We start from the raw sequence: 20,371 nt of genomic DNA on the forward strand, positions 1-20,371 counted from the left end.
AATCTATGTGTACAGTAGTACAAACCCAAAGACACATTCTCTTTATTAAAAGAAGTCACTTTATTTATTCATTATCCCTAGAAATCGTAAAAATTGATTTTCTTAAAAATAAAATAAATAGATAAAAGTACTTGATTGATAAAATATTCGATGGTCTGCATGTACTGCCCTTGTTGACCCATATTTCCGCCAGGGGGCCTTAGTTGCGTTATCTCTCAAACAATATGGCGCGTGGCTGTTTCTTCGATAAATCGTCCGATAATATTTGATTTTCTTAAATAAAAAAAAAACTACTTGATCGATTTACGTGATTTTTGGAATATGACATTTGCATGCAGTGACAAGTACGTACATTATAAAGATTTTTTGCCGATTTTTATACTGAAAAAGATTACTTGTGGCCCATTTATAGACTTGCAGTACTTGCACCTATATATATATATATATATATATATATATATATATATATATATATATATATATATATATATATATATAGTGGCAGCAAATTCGCTTTCGAACATTGCCATCACTCCATATAAAAGTGTATCTAATTTATATCGAGCAATGCCTATGCATGAGGAATTGTTATAGTGGGGAAAGACTTTGCACCGAGACAATCCCACTCTCTAAACAACTGCCACATTAATCCAAAAAGAAGAGCAAGTCAACATCATTAGATGCAGCAGCAGTCATCGCAGGTTTTATACCAGAGTTTTCCTTCTCCTAGGGAGGTTGCCTTCACTACGGATTACAGAACCCTCTCCACCCACCATACCATTTGATCCATAACTGGAACTTAGATTGCTGGGCACCAGAGCATATTCCACACGCCGGTGGGTCATATATGTCGCAGCTTACAGGGCCTAAGCTCCTCTGGAGGTTTCTGTCAACGTTACCTCACCCTTAGCCTTCGGTTAAATAACCTTGGCCCACAAGGCAGTGGAGGTCCAGTTATACGGCGCAGGACACTCGCCGTTCATCAGAGCCCCGTTTGCATGGCAGTGGTCACGACGTGCACGTGGGGTTGATTTGTCTGGGAGAAGCACAGAAAGACGCTAAGACATCTGTGTGCTTTTAACACACGTCCACACCAGACCTTGACCACCATATATATATATATATATATATATATATATATATATATATATATATATATATTTCATTTGTTTTATAAAAGCATTAACATATCGCTACACATTCATGAACATGTTTCGGTCGGCCAGTTACAAATAATTACAGACCTCTTTAGGGGATGTTTAGTCCTCTATGAAAATTATACAGGAGTTTACAATCACAAAATAAAAAAAAAAAATATTAGGAGATTACATCATATGCCATTAAAAAAAAAACAACAAAAAACAAACAAAAAAAAGATAACGGCCTTTAATATGCGTGAAGAAGACGGGGAGGAAAAAAGCTAGGTACGGGCAAAAATGGGCGGACAAAAATAGGGGGACCTAGTTTTGAAAGCCGATTTATCATAATTTTTTTGTAGGCTTCCGACTACTTTTTGATTGTATTTGAAAGATTAAGGACTAAAGTTAATTTCATAAAGGAAAAAAATATTTGTACACGTGAAAAAAAATTTAAAAAAAACAATGAAAAATGAAAATATTAAATAAACAATGCTTAATTCTGTAATGTAAGCGTAAAAAAAGTAGAAATAATTTTTGCAATTATATTTTTTGTTTGAAAATATTAAATAAACAATGCTTAATTCAATGGTAATATCGGTAGTTCGAGAAATGAATTTTTCTTCGAGTTATATCGATTAAAGACTAAAGTTAATTTTCAAAAGGGGAAAAAAATATTTGAACACGTGAAAAAAAAAGTTATGAAAAATGTGTTCACGGCAAGCTAACCAATTCGGCTAAATTTTGAAGTTAAATAAATTCATTGTAAAAATCCTTTAAAAGATAAATATTAGTTTTCTGGGTCTATTTCAAAGATAATTAGTAAAGTCCTAAGATATTGAATTAAATTTAAAAAAAAAAACACCTTGTTTGTACAAAACATACATTAATTAGCCCCAATTAAAATTAAAAGAGAGGAAGGGTGTGATATTTTTCTCCCAGACGTGCAACACGTGCATCCATACATTCCTATTCTGAACGTTTGTATAAATTTTTCCATTTTGTTGATTTAATTATTTTTCTATGTTCCTGTTCAAAACAATTTTTTTTTTTTAATTATTGTTCACTATTATATAAAAAATGTGTTACGCCGAAGGTTTCACATTCTTGCAAGCACAGAAATTATTAAAATCTTGCATATAAAAAATTATGCGAAACCTGTAATTTAAAAAAAAAGTAGAAATATTTTTTGCAATTATAATTTTTTTTGTGTGTGTGAAAATATTAAATAAACAATGCTTAATTCAATGGTATTATCTGTAGTTCGAGAAATTAATTGTTTTTCTAGTTATATCGAATTCATTAATACGGACTTCAGGGGCTTTTTTCGTAATGTTCCTGTAAAAATTATTTTATTTTTATTGTTACAAATTACGATGCTTTATTTATATAAAAAAGCAAAAATAAAGTCTTGGTTTTTTTTTTTATTTACTACTGAAAACTATAATTTTAGTAAAGGTATTTTTTGTTTAAACAAAATAATACATTTCCACTCGGATTTAAATAAAAATAATTAGTTCATTATATTCCTCGATCATCATTTGATAAATGCTGAAAATGTCATTAAAATTGGTTAATTTTCTGATTTTTGGTGATCTTTTAAGTAAACGGAGGGGTCAAAATGTTTATACATTTTGAGCATCGGCATTCATTTTAGCCGTACCTACAAAAACGGAGAGAGTAAAGTGTGTATCGAAATAGAAAAAACCCCAGAAAAATAGAAAGGAAGGAAAAGATGGGAATATATATATATACATATATATATATATATATATATATATATATATATATATATATATATATATAGAGAGAGAGAGAGAGAGAGAGAGAGAGAGAGAGAGAGAGAGAAAGAGAGATGTTCTTTGTTTTGCGATTCTTTTTGAATGAATTCAATTATTTATACGAAAGTTCATTTTTACCTAAAAGCGAGTTGGGATTGATGTTCTGTTTGATCAATTTGTTGCCCCCAAATCGGGAGCCTCAGCCTCACATCATAAGTATTATCAAAATGCAAGTTTTTTTGTTTATATATATATATATATATATATATATATATATATATATATATATATATATATATATATATATATATATATATATATATAAGAGAGAGAGAGAGAGAGAGAGAGAGGGAGGGAGGGAGGGGGGGGGGAGGATAAAGATTAATAATTGTTAGTTATGAATCAGTTCCAAAAGGAGAAAACAAAAACAAAATCAAATCGGGTGAACGAACAATCGTTTCGGAAACGATATTCATTTTATTAATATTAACAATAATTGACAATGAATGTTGTTTTTTTTTTTTGTTGTTGTTGTTTTTTTTAATATTGTCTCCTCATTAGCACTATATATATATATAAACAAAAAAAAAAAACTTGTATTAATTAAAAAAGCAAAAACATCATGCGTCGGCCGGGAGTCGAACCCGGATCGATTGCTTGGAAGGCAACCATGCTAACCGTTACACCACCGACGCTGAGCGGATTTACACCGTCTAGACAAGCTACTTATATTTTATGTAATATTTCAACATAAACTGATATTGATTTTGTTTCGTATTTCTCTATTTTCTTATAAATATTTACTGACTTATGAAGCGAAGACAGAGAGTTCCCAAGTGGTCTAGTGGTTAGGATTCCGCGCTCTCACCGCGGCGGCCGGGGTTCGATTCCCCGCTTGGGAAACATTTTTTATCCGTTTAAAATGCATCGGTTTTGTTTACGTTTTGCATTTTCATACTTAATATAATACGGAATGAAAAATTGTTTTATCGAAACTACTTCAATTTATTAAAAAATATGAAATCTCGCTTATATTGAAGTTGTCAGCTTTAAAATGCTGAGATTGAAACAATGGTGGCACTTATTGCATGCAATTAAAAGTAAAGAAAATACAGAAAAGACTGCACCAGTGCACCAGTCACGGGATGGAGATGAAATATTCCCAAAATCACGTTATTTGATCAAGTAGTTGGTACTGGTCGCGGTAAGAGTTCCCTGCCGAACACCCTAAAAAAACAATGACTTCTCCCCACGCATACGCAAAAGTACATGTTTTAGTTGCTATAGTAACAAAACGATCCTGAATTTTTATCGACTTTGTTTTACTGTTTATGAATATTGAAATAAAATACATTACTACACATTTATTAATAATATCTCACTTTTAATCACTTTTATCGACTTTTTTAAAACTTTTTTTTTTTTTTTCTTTTTAATAGCATTTTCTTTTTAAATGACAACGTTAATGGCAACTAAAACATGTCCTTTGCGCATGCGTGGGGAGAAGTCATTGTTTTTTTAGGGTGTTCGGCAGGGAATTCTTACCGCGACCAGTACCAAGTAGTTTTTTTTGTGCTTATTCAGATTGGCACTTATGGCGGTAAACAAAAAGGAAGAAAAACTGGCAAATGTGTAGTTTAGCGGCGTAAATTATTTGACAAACAAAAATGCATAAAAACCATCGATTTTTATAAAAAAAACATTAGACCAAAAGGTTGAAGTAAAACCAGAAACAAAAGGTATTTTTTTAGATTAGGTCGACCTCCATAATTTTCTTTTAAATTACACCTTTTACGGGATTTCGACTATGCTGAATACGAAAATCGCATTGAAATTTTGCAGAAATAAGTAGTTATCGAGACATAAAAAGTTGTATTATGCATTGTATTCTTTGGCGGCCATTTTTTTACGCGCGTGAAGTGTCAGTCATAGATGAGTAGATTTGTTTATGGCGCGCGCACGCGCGTAAAAAGATGGCCGCCAAAGAATACAATGCATAATACAACTTTTTATATCTCGATAACTACTTATTTCTGCAAAATTTCAATGCGATTTTCGTATTCAGCACAGGCGAAAACCAATTTAAGTCGTCATTTAAAAGAAAATTGTTGAGGTGGACCTAATCTGAAAAGTTACCCCCCCCCAAAAAAAATTCATTTTTATTATTTTTTTCATCATTTTTTATTAGACTAAATGTACGACAATTGAAGAATTTGGCCTTTCTTAGGTTTGACAGATTGGCCTTTTTAAGGCTAAATTTGGCCTTTTTTTTACGCACATTCATTACAAAAATGGTGGCCAAAAAACATTACAAAAAGATGGTGATCAAAAACATTACAAAAATGGTGGTCAAAAACATTACAAAAAAAATGGTGGCCAAAAACATAGTTCATGAAAGAACGTAAAAAGGCCAAATTTGGCCTTAAAAGGGCCGATCTGTCAAACCTTATAAAGGCCAAATTTTAAAGGCCTCGATTGTCCATTAAAAAAAATGATGAAAAAATTTAAAAAATTAAAAATTAAAAAATTGAATTTTTTTCGTGTTTTATTTCAGCTTTAGGGTCTAACAATGTGTTTTGTACAAAAATAAATAGTTTTTATTATATTTTGTCTGTCAAATAATTTACGACGCTTAACTACACATTTGCCACTATTTTTGGTGAAAGTGCACTAGAGGACCACCCGAATATTTACCTTTAAGAAGTCATTGTTTTTTTAAATATCCAACTGTTTACAGCTCCAGTCGGGTCCGCTGCTTAAAAAAAAAAACATTTAATAGTGTCGCAGACTAGAATTATGTACAATAATAACACGGAAAAAAAAAACAATGCTTTCGCGTAATAGTTTAATGGCCACCATGTTCCTTTCCTTGCAAGACAGCCGGTAACACACTGCGCATGATCCCCCCCCCCCGACTAAAAAAAAAAGAAAAAAAAAGACAAGCGAACATTTTTTTTTTTGTACAGACTTTTATTTATTTATTTTTTGTTTTTTCAAGAAAGGGTTTGGGTTAATACCCCCCTTTTTTTCTTCTTTTTTTTTAACACGGAAAGAAAATGTTTTGCTCTTAACAAGGAAAAAAAAGTTGAGGTTAATATTATTTATTATTATTATTATTTTTTCTTTCAAGGAAGGTTTATTGTTTTTATTTCAGGGAAGGGAATTTTTGGGGTTTTTTCTTAACAAGAAATCTCCAAGTTCCGACTTGTGTCTGTACAATGCAGCAGCCTGTAAATAAAATTATGCAAAAGTTTCGTCTTGTCTGTCTCACTCCTTATAAATAAACACCTGGCTAGGTATTGCTGCATAAATTCTGCTCGAATACCAGGCCGCTTAAGTGTTTTACCTCTAGCCACATTCGTTCTACATTTTGTGTGTGGATGATGGGATCCTGAGAGTCGACAAAATTTTCTGAGTGGTTTATGGTGTAGTGTGGAAAATGCTGGTCGAGGTTAGTATATGCCTTCCAACAATCACTGAAAATTATTGAGCCCGGAAGGATAAACTTGTGCACCAAGGGAATCAGAGTTTTGGCGTTCTGTTTTTCATCTGGGCCAGTCAATGCGACGAGGAAACTTTAAAAAAAAATTCTTTCAATTTTGCCGAAAAGCCATATCCTTCCTCTATTAGACTTTCGGTGCACGATAAGGATTTCGTCGATTTCGACAGCTATCCCGTCGCCTCCAATGGGTTCCTGGTTGCTATGTCGGAATTTATCTTGCTTCCAGATAAATTCGACGCTAAAGTAACTAAGCTGAAAAAAAAAAGCATGAAACAAAAGACGGGGAGGGGGTAAAGAATAAATATAAATGTCTTGCTTTGAAACGAAGAAGAAACTTTATTTGCAATAAGTTACAAATTTTTCCCTTTGCAAGCATTAAACTTAAACGCCAAGGTAACATATTATGAAAAAAGTAACATGTAATGAAAAAATAACAACAGTGCTGGTTCTTATAAAGAAGTTGTGTGCATCCATAAACGAATACAATAATAATGTACAAAATAGTAGTATCTCCTAATCACACTCGCATATGAAATTAATTTTAGGAGCGTACTCACAATTGAAAGCTAGTTTCTTTTTTTTATTTAAAGTTCTTTTAGAATTTTCCTTCCCTCCATGTTGCATGCAAACCGTAGAGACACACATGTATTACAGGAGCAAGACCTCGTCGCTTGTCCGGATAGGAAATTCCATAATTCCTTGTCACGTAAAAAAGTATTTTCTTTAAATTCCACTCCTTGTAAAATAAATACGTGCAAAACCGCAGCCACGTAGTTAATTTCCAGAAGTCTGTCTCGTCGCAACCGGGTATTAATTTCTTACCGGGTTTACTTCTTTGAAGGAGGCTCTTCAAAATTCCATTTTCAGCGCCGGGCAATGAACACGTTCACTCTCCACGTCAGCAGAATTTCAAAAGAGGACGAAATACGCGCTGAGCTCGTGACATCATTACAGAGCTAGCATTTCTCTTTTCTCCAAATTAAAGGGAGTTTTGTACAAATCCAAAATATACGAAACTAAAAATCATAATGGATACAAAATACAAAAAATCATACATAAGAACCAGATAAACAATAATAAATGTAAACAGGGGGGATGCACCATTATTGGTACAAAAAAAATTCTAACAGTTAAGCCAGTCCTCACAGACCTCGGAACAGAATCAACTGAGGAGTGGTGCAAAATGTCCAGATTTTCGCATTTTTTTTTTTTTTTTTTTTTTTACACAGAGATCACCACTAATCAAGGCCCGGAAGCCACTCAGGGATAAGGGTTATTGCAAGTACATTACGTTAGTGAGGAGATTTGATGAAGTGTTTACTTAAGGGGGCGGTTCATTAGGAATTTGTTAACATTAGACTTGAAGACATCCAAGTTGTAGTCCGGAGGGAAGCAGGCAGACGGAACAGAGTTCCACAGGCGTGCAGTTCTAAGAAAGAAGCTTTGTTCATGAAATCCGCGTTTTGATTTAGGCACAGATATAGAGTGGGGGAAATTTTTGACAGTGGATTCAGCTAGACGGGTGTTTTTTGTGAAAGATTGGCGAGGGGGGACCAGGGATTGGAGTTCAGACGAGCACCTGCCATGAAAATAACGATAAAACAAGGATAGGCTTGCAACGTCTCTTCTGTGGGAGAGGGGTTGCAGGGTAGAGAAAAGGGCACCCCCCACTAAGCCACAAAGTCTATTTTGTACTCTGTCAAGGCAGGATAGGCTGTTTTTTTTTTTTTGTCCGATGATTCCACATAGGGCTTAAAAAATGATTGACGAACATTATTACTTTTCACGCTGGCATCTGAGCAATGAATGTTCCTGTGGTTTCGGCGACAGTGAAACCGCAATATTTTCTTTTTTTGGATTTTCCCATTTTAGTGTAGTGCGTGCACCTCCAGACTCGTTTACCTTCTCGAAACGAACACTCATTTTTGCATTGCGGACAAGTAACGCTTGTCGGCAAAACACCATGTTTTCGCAAAAATTGCCTGCTCGTGTCTTCTCCTTTGTGAAATGCCTTTACTGTGTCGAAATATTTGTTGCTACAACCGTAGCAGGAATCCACAGTATTGGTATTCATCTTTTTTTGGCACATGAAGAAAATGTTAAAATAACTTTTTACAGAAAAAAAAAATAAATAAAAAATAATGGAAAAAAATAAATGTATAAAGAATTGTATAAAAAGATAAATTTATGAAAAAAAAAAAAAAATTTTTTTTTTTTGCACAGAAAAGAGTAAGAAAATTTTTTTTAGAATTTAATTTCGCGTGGTTTTTTGTTTGCAGTAAATGCTGAAACTGAAGAAAAAGAAATCGTCTGCTACAATCACTGACAATTTCTGCGCATGCGCACCCACTTCACCAATCGACAGGTAAGAAAAAAAAAAAAAAAATGGCGGGCAGACATTACTATACCGTAACCATGGGCCAGTTTTACTCATAATTCTAGTCCGCGACACTATTAAATGTTTTTTTTTTCTTTAAACAGCAGACCCGACTGGAGCTGTAAACAGTTGGATATTAAAAAAAACAACGGCTTCTTAAAGGTAAATATTCGGGTGGTCCCCTAGTGCACTTTTACCCTATTTTTATATAAAACACATTATTAGACCATAAGGATGAAATAAAACCAGAAAAATTTTCATTTTTATTATTTTTCCAACATTTTTCATTAGACTAAATGTCCGACAATCGAGGCCGCTATATTGTTTTAAAATTTTGGCCTTTAGGGTTTGACAGATTGGCCTATTAAAGGCCAAATTCGGCCTTTTTTACGCTCTAGGAACTGTTTTGGCCACTTTTTTTTATGAAAGAGCGTAACAAAAGGCCAAATATGGCCTTGAAAAGGCCAATTTTTCAAACTCCTAGAAAGATCAAACTTTAAAAACAATATGGCGACCCCGATTGTCGTACATTTAGTCTAAAATGAGTTTTTATAACTTTTTGTCTGTCAAATAATTTACTACACATTTGCCGAAAATTGTTTATCTTGTACCTACTTGTCACAGCATGAAAATGGCATATTCCAAAATTCACAAGAGTTGATCAAGTAGGTTTTTTTACGAAAAAAACAAAAAATAAAACAAATTTGCCGTTTGTTACCGATAAATAAAGGCCGAAACCATTTTAATTTTCAAATTTAGCTTTTACATATTAACAGATTGGCCTTTTAAGGCCAAATTTTGCCTTTTTTCTTTTTTTTTTTAACGGTCATTACAAAAAAGTGGCCAAAAACAACGCACAAGCAAAGGCCAAATTTGGCCTTAAAAAGGCCAATCTGTTAAACCTTAGAAAGGCCAAATTTTAGTGCATATGAAAAAAATAATAAAAATGAATTTTTTCTGATTTTATTTCAGCCTTTGGCTCTAATAATGTGTTTTATATAAAAATAGTTTTTATAATTTTTTGTCATCAGACTAAAATGTTGGTCACCATTAAAGTGGTGAAAAGGGAGATAACTATGTCTCTTTTCAAGGTGCTTACATTTAGGGAAAATGCAATTTCCCACATTTTTCCATAAAAATTACTTTTAGCTACAAATAATTTTTTACTTGATGAATTTTCGTAATTTTTGGATATATTTCTATTTTCGACATGACAAGTAGGTGCTGTTGTTTTTGCTTAAAACGACATATTTAAAAAAAAATCGATTTGTCGACTCTATTTTAAGCACTAACCTAATTATTAAGGTATTTTTTGCTCATTAAATAATTAATTAATTCGTTATAATGGTAGTCATCTTAAAAACTTCAATATAACTGAAATATGTGTTAAAAACCCCAAAGGATTATTAAGTTAAATTCAATTTTTAGGGTATCTTTTGTTGCCAGATGTTGTTGAGACTACCCCCCCCTCTAGATTCCACAATTTTCCGGGTGCTTTTTTTTTTTTTACTTCTTTTTTATTAATATCATCGATTACAGACTTAAGTCTTTTTTTGGTACTTATACAGTTTAGTGACGACATTAAAAAATGGAAATATTGAAAAAAAATTTTATTGTACGTAACTGTTATAGACTGAAGTTCTCCGAAAAAAAAATTCACTTCATTTGATCAAGTAGTTTTTTTTTTTTTACAGCGAAAAACAATTATTTATCACGACGACGTCAACGTGGCCATTTTGGAAATGTACCAAGCAGAATACCTCCATTTTAGGCCAAATTTCGCAATCTAGCCTTTTTTTCTCGCCATATTGATATGCGCACAACACATACACATCTGCAATTTTTTTACGTTTTTTTTTTTTTTTTAAATCTGCAATTTTTTGCGTTTTTTTTCTTTTTTTAATAAGAATACTATTGAATATGCAAAGAAATTGAAGAATGCAAAGAATTGAAGAATTTTTATACGAGATTATTTTCGAAACATGCGCAGTTGGACACGCATGGATAATTTCGAAACTTCGTTTATTTACTTCTGTTACAAATTAAAAAAAAAAAAAAAAAAACGCCCCAAAAATGGCATCTGTCTTCGCAAAAAAAAAAAAAAAAAATCTCATTCTGGTGGGGGAAAAAGGGCTAGATTGTCCTAAAATGGAGGTATTCTTCTATGTACGACAGTTACCTGCCCTTAGGGAATTCCTGGGCATGCAATAACATTTCCAAAATGGCCACGTTGACGTAGCCGTGATAAATAATTGTTTTTCGCTGTAAAAAAAAAAAAAAAAAAAAACTACTTGATCAAATGAAGTGAATTTTTTTTTCGGAGAACTTCAGTCTATAACAGTTACGTACAATAAATTTTTTTTTTATTATTTCCATTTTTTAATGTCGTCACTAAACTGTATAAGTACCCTTTTTTTATACATTTTCACGTGGGGGTTCAGTTTTCAATTATAACGTTGTACTAAATTGAACACGAACTTTGTGACCACGATGAAAAAAAATGGCAACTCTCTCTGATGTGACCCGAAGTTAGGGGTTAGAACGGAGGAGTTAAAAAAGGAATATTTCCTTACCCCCTCTTACCTCGTCCCACTCTCATTTATGTATCCATCTCATCTATGTATCTATCTACCTATCTATTCATCGTGGTCACAAAGTTCGTGTACAACGTTATAATTGAAAATTAAACTCCCACGTAAAAAGTTATCAATTTAAAAAAAAAGGAAGATTGTTACCCCCGCCTCTTATCTATGTATGTATCCATCTCCTCTATGTATCTACCCCCCCCTCTCTCTCTCTCTCTCTCTCTCTCTCTCTCTCTCTCTCTCTCAACTATGTATGTATCTATCTATTCATCGTTTATTTATCATATTCTAAAAATCACGTACATTGATCAAGTAATGCTAAGTGTTTATTTTTTTTAACTATTCTGTACTTTCATCTAACAATTTAATCAATAAAAAACTGACTTATACAGAATACGAACCATGCTGAAATAATAAAGTTATTATTTAGAAAGCCATTCTTAATATGGGAAGAGGAAGGTCTTTTGTAATTATTTAGTGCTTTTATTTAACACATTAATGAAAAATGACTTATACAGAATACAGACCGTACTGAAATAATAACATTATTTAGAAAGCCATTCTTAAAATGAGGAGGGTGTTTTCTAACTATTTAGTACTTTCATCTAACACATTAATGAAAAATGACTTATACAGAATACGGACCGTACTGAAATAATAACGTTATTATTTAGGAAGCTATTCTTAATATTAAGAGATGAGTGTATTTTGTAACTATTCTGTACTTTCATCTAACAATTTAATAAACAAAAAAATTGACTTATACGGAATATGGACCACACTGAAATAATAATTTTGCTCGAGAATTGATCCATCTTCTAAAAATGACTTCATTTTTCTTAAAATTATGCTAGTCTTGTTGAGAAGAGAAATTAGTCAATATATGTTGTACCATACCTGCCGAGAGTATGTTAAACTGTTTCAGATATGTATTTATATTACCTTTTCGAGGGTAGATAAACTTATTTTAAATATGAGTTGCACATTACTCGTCCTAGGGAAGGTAAAATTATTTCATATACCTGTTGTAAATTACCTGTCCCAGGGAATGTACAATTATTTCATACATACAGTGTGTAATACTTGTTCTAGGGTAGGTAAAATATTCTTTTGCTCCAGATAGAAAATGATACATACACATAAAAAATTCCTAACTCGTTCTCGAGATATATCGCTGGCTTAAATGGCGCAAACATGAGTGCAACTAGCAGCACGTGCCAGAGGGTCACCTCTATGAACCTTCTATAGTCCAGCACATCCACTGATAACCGGGTTCAAGCTGTGGTGCCCTGACCACCTACCAGGCCAGACCCTGGAAGTTCGAGAGGCTTTATTGCCATTCATGCCCATATCTCCCATCAGTCCTCATTGAATGTCGTTTGCCGTTTCAGTCTACAACCAGCCTTTTTGTTATCGAGATACACAGTGATTGCAAAGTGCGTATTCCATTGCATATCAAGTAATGCCTATGCATTGAAACTTTTTATAGTGAGAAAAGACTTTGCACTGAGACAATCCCACTCTCTATACAACTGCCACATTGAACCAAAAAGAAGAGCAAGTCAACATCATTGGTAGCAGCTGTTGCTGCAGGTTTTATATCAGGGTTTTCCTTCTCCTAGAGAGGTTGCCTTCACTATGGCTTATGGAACCCTCTCCACCCCACCATGCCATTTGATCCATGACTGGGACTTAGGTTGCTGGGCACCAGAGCATACTCCACACTTCAGTGGGTCATGTATGCTGCAGCTGACAGGGCCTAAGCTCCTCTGGAGATTTATGTCAGGGTTACCATACATATATATATACATATATATACCATACATTACATATACATATATATATATATACATATACATACATATATATATATATATATATATATTCTTATTTATATCGAATGTATGAATTAAAATATACTTAATATATTTTACAACTGGACAAGGCCGGGTGCTCCCCACTAGTATTACATAAAATTGCTGGAAACTACCCCTCCCCTGTCTCTAAAACAATAAACATATGTTTTTTTTTTTTTTAAATATATGTATATTATTCATCCAGGGCAACGGCATACCAACTAAGTTTCACTTTGACTTTCCATGTCTCACTGACTTTAGCAAATAGGGTGCATACCTTTATAACTATTTGCTAATATTTTCACTCCTCTGATGAGATGGTAGACATCGAAATCCTATAGGTTAAGGAGATAAACTTTCTAAAACATTCTTTGTCTTGCTTAGAATAATAAAAATTCTTTGATATGAAACTCAACCACTTCATTTCATTTCAATGAGAGTTTTTTGAAATTCATTGAATTACAATTTAAATATATATATATATATATATATATATATATATATATATATATATATATATATATATATACGTGTGAAATCTGTATGAATTAAAATATACTTAATATATTTTACAACTGGACAAGGCCGGGTGCTCCCCACTAGTATTACATAAAATTGCTGGAAACTACCCCTCCCCTGTCTCTAAAACAATAAACATATGTTTTTTTTTTTTAAATATATGTATATTATTCATCCAGGGCAACGACATACCAACTAAGTGGGTGATTTTGTGTATAGTTTTGGACTTTGAACACACACACACACACACACACACACACACACACACACACACACACACACACACACACACACACACACACACACACACACACAACTGCTCTTTATATAATGCGCGAGCCTTTCCTAGTCTCACACAAAAACACGCGTTCACATTTCAAGCTATATTACTTGTCATATACATACGCGCACACAAACATACGTGCGCACATCCACACACGTACATATATTCACGTTTGCGTACATACGCTCACATTCACGTGTATACACACACACGCTAACGTACACACATGTACTCACACGTATGCACACATGGACAACGTCAGTTCCCCTTTCAAAGGAAATCCACACATGCGCAAAAGACCAGTGGAAACGACTATAAAAGCAAGAGACAAGCTGTTTCCAGCTTTTTCGGATCAGCCTCCTAGCTGGACGGTCTATGGACTGACAGCATGCCTTTTCGGCATGCGCGCGCACATGTGTACCTCACACCACTTGCTACTATGTTGGACAAAAAGCTAACAGACCGTAGGTACACTTTATATGCTTTCTCTCTCCATGAACTAGATTGACATTCTCACTATCTCCCCTTCGGCTTTGGTCCATCAACACAGACATGTGCGCGACTCTCTACTGAGCTTAACCCTCTCTTTCTACAGGCCGGCTTGCCACTTTGTGTATCTGTATTGCATTCCCCTTTCCTTCCACGCGTGTAGTCGTCGTCAACGTCCGAATGAACACGTGTACACCCAAGACTTTCATTTCTCAACAGAAAATAAACATGTTTATTTTATTCCAGCATTTGAGTTCTTTGTTTCCTTCATTCAATTCGTTTCATTATTTTTTTTTGTAGCGAGTTAGGGTATTTATATCCTGGTCCGCAACAATAATAAATAGATAAAGAATATTTTTGCTTTTTCATATTTCAGTTAGTTTATATTTCTTTCTTTCTTTTATGAATTTGAACTATTTATTTACAGGAACACATGAAGGTTACCAACATGCTAAATGAAAATGTTTCTGTGGAACAAACAAGATTCGAACCTAGCACACACAGGTGTTCAGGTCATGTCGTTAACCACTTAGCCACCGACACTCCCTCGTGTCTGAGTATATTTCAATCTATTAGATTCTGTTGACTATATCAATTTATGAGAAATAGAATGTTATTTTTTGTGTGTTTTTTTACCAAATAAATTAATAAAACAACAACAAAAAAAAATAGAACCAAAAAATTCTCTTCCCTCATTAGGAAATGCTGTAACTAAAACTACTTTGTATTATTTGAATTATTCAAACTACTGTTCTCATCTTAAGTGTTATTCTTGCAATGTTTAAACCGGTCTAGCAGGCTCTCATCAGCCATCTTTATTTTCCCAGTCAATAAATCCACAAAAACAAAGCAAGGGAGATAACACACATTTATTATGCGTGTTATCTCCCTTGCTTTGTTTTTCATCTTAATGTAAAGGGAGACAACTTCTTTTATGGAAATCACTCGCTGTAGAGTAGAGGTTCCTAAATGCCGTAAAGCCTTCTGCTCTAATAGTTTCCACCCTCGAACTGTTAGACTTTGGAATTCCTTTACAGTCTCCTGCTTTCCTGACTGTACTGACATGTGAACACACATCTCATTGCTCAGATCCTTACATAGATATGATCCTTATGTTCGTGGCAATATGTCTTTTTCTGGGATGAAATAAATAAAAACTAGTGAAGCAACTGAAGCAGAAGCATTTCGTGAAAATAGTGAATAATTCCACCCCATCTTTCCAAGCTTATAACTCCTCGAAAAATGTAATTCAAGCCCTAATATTTTTTTCAATTAAAGGAGCAAGGACCAAGGTTTCATTAAAAAAAAAAAAACAAAAAAAAACAACGTGTTTTTTTTTTTTTTTAAGTTTTAAACTTCGGACTTTACAGGTAAATTTATAAAAAAACAGTTCTTTTTTTTTTGTTTTAAATTTGAATATATTATTTATTGAACTTTTCTCTTCAATTTGTGATATATAAACCTATTAAACATAAATTAATTATTTACTTTTTAATAGACATTTCAAAATGGAAGGCGTGCATTATTCGACCCCCCTGTCTTTCCAAGCTTATAACACCTCGAAAAATGTAATTCAAGCCCTAATTTTTTTTTCAATTAAAGGAGCAAGGACCAAGATTCCATTAAAAAAAAAAAAGAAAAAACAAATAACGTGGTTTAAAAAAAAAGGTTTTAAACTTCAAACTTTACAGGTAAACTTCTAAAAAACACTACGTTTTTTTGTTTTAAATTTGAATATATTATTTATTGACCTTTTCTCTTCAATAAATCAATAAATAGAGTAAATTAATTATTTACTTTTCGGTGAGTAAATTAATTATTTACTTTTTAATAGAAACTTGAAAATATGGGGGTGAATTAAAAAAAAAACGTTTGTCTAAAATATTATATTCGGTTTATTGGAAAGAACATAAAATTTCACATTGACCCTGAAAATATCGTAAAAATTGAATCCATAGAAAAATTTTGATAGATTTTTAAAGTTTAAAAATTGAAAAATATTGAGTTCAGAAAATTCATTACTGTTTAAAAAAAAAAAAAAAAAAAAAAAAATTCTATTACTTTTAAAACAACTTTAATAGTTTATTTTGGAAGTATAATCCATAAAGAAAATAAATAACCCACTTTTAACAGAGAAATTACGAGATTTTTATTCGGAGTTTCATGTTAGGGGTGTCAAAAATTCCTACAAAAATTCTGATACACCTAAGCATGCATGGTCCCCCGTGAGTGCACAGTGAACGAGGCATAAAAAATCACTAAGTGTAGCATTCCGCCCCCCCTCCCGCCCCATTTAACCCCCAAAAGTCCCCAGGGGATGTCAAATCCTGGTGAAAATGAACAAACGGTGCAGTTTTAGGCCTTAACATTTTTGAGTTCTGCACCATGCAAAAAAAGAAATAACAAAGTTTATTATCCCCCACTCCCACCCATTTTAGCCCCAAAGACCTTAACATATTTAAAATTGAGTTACGCACCATGCAAAACTGCTAAATAGATATGCACAAAAAATTTTGGACAAATATGGTTAAATAGTTCCAAAAATGGAGTGTTTTTATTAGCCCTAAAAGAGCCTCTGGGGCACACCCAGGAATTGTGGCAAAGAATAGACGAACAAAATTATATAGAAATCAATTAGTTACAACTTTTCAGAAAGTTTTATAAAAATCCAAGGCATCAATTTTTTTTAACAATACAAAAGTGTCAATTTTAGCCATTTTGGGGGGGAGGGGGTCCCAGGAAATCCGTTCTGTTACTTTAAAAAAAAAAATTTTTTTTATAAAAATCATAAACCCGACAGAAACAAATTTGGAATTCTTACAAAATAAAAGTTACAAGTCTGGAAGGTCATTTTATCAAAAAGTTATGCAGGTGTAATTGAAGTCAAATAATAAAGAAATAAGAATAAAATGCACTTAGGGTGTGGTTACAGGAAGATACCGTCTAAAATGAGTATCTCAGGTAGTCACAAATGTTTTTTTTGTTTTTTACTGCTTTTTCACCTCAAATAAGGCACAGTGTCACTTGAATTTAAAGGGTTTATTTGGAACAAAATTTCAGGGATACTCTGTAGGGAGTTGAGCAGCAAGATGTCTGTTCACAATACACTTGAACTTCTGCATGTCAGTACAGTCAGGGAAGCAGGGGCCTGGCAGGGAATTCCAAAGTTCAAGGAAAGAAAATATTTGAGTAGAAGGCTTTCTGGCATCTAGAGATCTCTATCGTGTAGGGGTGGGATTTTGCTGTCTGTCAAATTAGTCGGTGGTATTTACGCCCAGGGGTACAAGGGCTTGGACTTTGTGGGGGCACTTGTAATATAGGCACCGGGATACAACATTTCATTGATGGGACAGAGGTTGAAGTTTGGTTGACAGTGCGGAACCTATTAGTGAGTAATTTAAAGGATTACGTCTATTTCCAGGAAAATAGTTCGTGATTGTCTCCTCTTGTCTCGAATCAAACTCTTGAAAATGAATAATAAAACAAGCTAAAATGCAGACGTGTCTTTAATTATCTACCGATCAATATATGCTTAAAGTGTGAAGACTGATTTCAGCATTCACTGTAGGTACGGGCAAAAATGGCCGAAAAATGCAGACCTCAGCGCTTTTTATTGCCTACGAATTTGTTTATATATATATATATATATATATATATATATATATATATATATATATTTATTTATTTATATATATATATTTATTTATTTATATATATATATATACATATATATATATATTTATTTATTTATATATATATACATATATTTATTTATTTATTTATATATATACATATATATTTATTTATTTATTTATATATATATATATTTATTTATTTATATATATATATATTTATATATATATATTTATTTATTTTATATATATATATATATATATTTATTTATTTTATATATATATATATTTATTTATTTTATGTATATATATATATATTTATTTTATATATATATATATATATTTATATATATATATATTTATTTTATATATATATTTATTTATTTTATATCTATATATATATATATATTTATTTATTTTATATATATATATATTTATTTATTTTACATATATATATATATTTATTTATTTTATATATATATATATTTATTTATTTTATATATATATATATATATATATATATATATATATATATATATATATATATGAATAAAAAAGAATACGAAAAGTATAAAAGCTTATAACTTTTCTTTATTCGTTTTTAATTGGTGACGTGCAGGAATACAAAATAATATTATGAAAAAAATTAAAAAACTTTTTTTATCACTACATAATTTTCGACCGGTCCTTCAGTTTTCATCGGTGTAGTGAAAGTATATATATATATATATATATATATATATATATATATATATATATATATATATATATATATATATATAAGTGAATTTAGTTTACAAACAAATGGCTACACACAAGCATACATGTTTCAGCGAAAACCCAGTAAGGGAATCGCTTCGTCAGGCCAAGGACAACTCTGGCTGTTTCAACTCAAACATTGCCTATTTATAACTAGGACTACATCATATTTAAGTGTAAAGGGGGGAGACAGGACCTAAAGAGAAAGTATATACATTAAAATGTGATCATCCATCATGTTAATTGTATTAATTTATTTATTTCTTTTATTATTTTCTTTAATTTATAATTGACGCACTATAAATCTCCTTAACCTATAGGGTTTCGATGTCTACCATCTCATCAGAGGAGAGAAAATATTAGCAAATACTTATAAAGGTATGCACCCTATTTGGAAAGTCAAAGTCAAAATAATAAATTTATCAGAAGTCCCGTAGCAGGAGGATTTGCAGAAAATTTATTTGCTCTATTTTGCATATCGAGCAATTCTTGTTTAGATGGGATAACTTATAGAATAATACTGCCAGTAATATTTTGTAAACCAACAATCTCACGTTTCCATAACAACTGATTGTTAAATAAAAACTATTCTGAAGTATATATATATATATATATATATATATATATATATATATAACATTTAAATTTAACATTTAAATATATATATATATATATATATAACATTTAAATTAACATTTAAATTAATGAACATTTAAATTAAAATGTTTGAATTAATGAACATTTAAATTAAAATGTTTAAAATTCAACGCTATTTCACACGGTTAATGGTAGCCGAATGGATACGGCCTCCGCTAATCGAGCCAGAGATGTCTCGTGTCGCGGGGTTCGAATCGTTCGACTGGTAGTAATCGTGACACCCTGCACTGAAGAATCCCGAAAGGATGAAACACTAGTGTCTGTAGGTATTTAATTATTATAGTAAAAAAATAATTATATATATATTGTGCAATTTTAGCATTTCCACTCAAAACAAAAGATTGATATGCCGTGATGCATTCATACGAAATGTTTCGTATCAGCCTAGGATATGTTATTGGCGATTAGCTTCGACAATGGTTTTGTTGTTGTCAATTCTATTAAAATCAACAAGGTCCACTCTCCAACGCTTTGCCTTCTTTCTAAGAAGGCGTTGGGGGTTTGTATTATTATACACATAGATTCGAAAAAGTTGTCAAAAAAACAAATATATAACAAATAAATGTTATCAAAGGCAAGATAAGTTACTTTTCTACCAAACTGGATATGTTTTTAGTGTTTTTATTTAACGCAAAATGTTTATTCAGCTCGAAAAACATACAGTTCTTACCGATGTATTTGAAAAATGTAAATGGCGACGGACTCTGTATTAAATACGTAAGTTTGGGAAAATGAGTTAAAACTAAAAAACTCTACAAAATACTGTTTGAAACCCACTCACTAATAACATAGGCT

At 32.1% G+C, this 20,371-nt stretch overlaps 2 non-coding genes across 2 annotated transcripts; one reads left to right on the forward strand and one right to left on the reverse strand.

Annotated features, from left to right (window-relative positions):
- Nucleotides 1-3,540: 3,540 nt before the first annotated feature.
- Nucleotides 3,541-3,612, reverse strand: Trnag-ucc (transfer RNA glycine (anticodon UCC)). Its single transcript has one exon. It is a non-coding gene; the product is annotated as a tRNA-Gly (tRNA).
- A 135-nt stretch (nucleotides 3,613-3,747) lies between these two features.
- Trnae-cuc (transfer RNA glutamic acid (anticodon CUC)) lies at nucleotides 3,748-3,819 on the forward strand. Its single transcript has one exon. It is a non-coding gene; the product is annotated as a tRNA-Glu (tRNA).
- The last annotated feature ends 16,552 nt before the right edge of the window (nucleotides 3,820-20,371 follow it).

This window comes from Euprymna scolopes, chromosome 18, assembly GCF_053919585.1.
Source record: "Euprymna scolopes isolate OS-2025 chromosome 18, ASM5391958v1, whole genome shotgun sequence".
NCBI classification, from domain to species: domain Eukaryota; kingdom Metazoa; phylum Mollusca; class Cephalopoda; order Sepiida; family Sepiolidae; genus Euprymna; species Euprymna scolopes.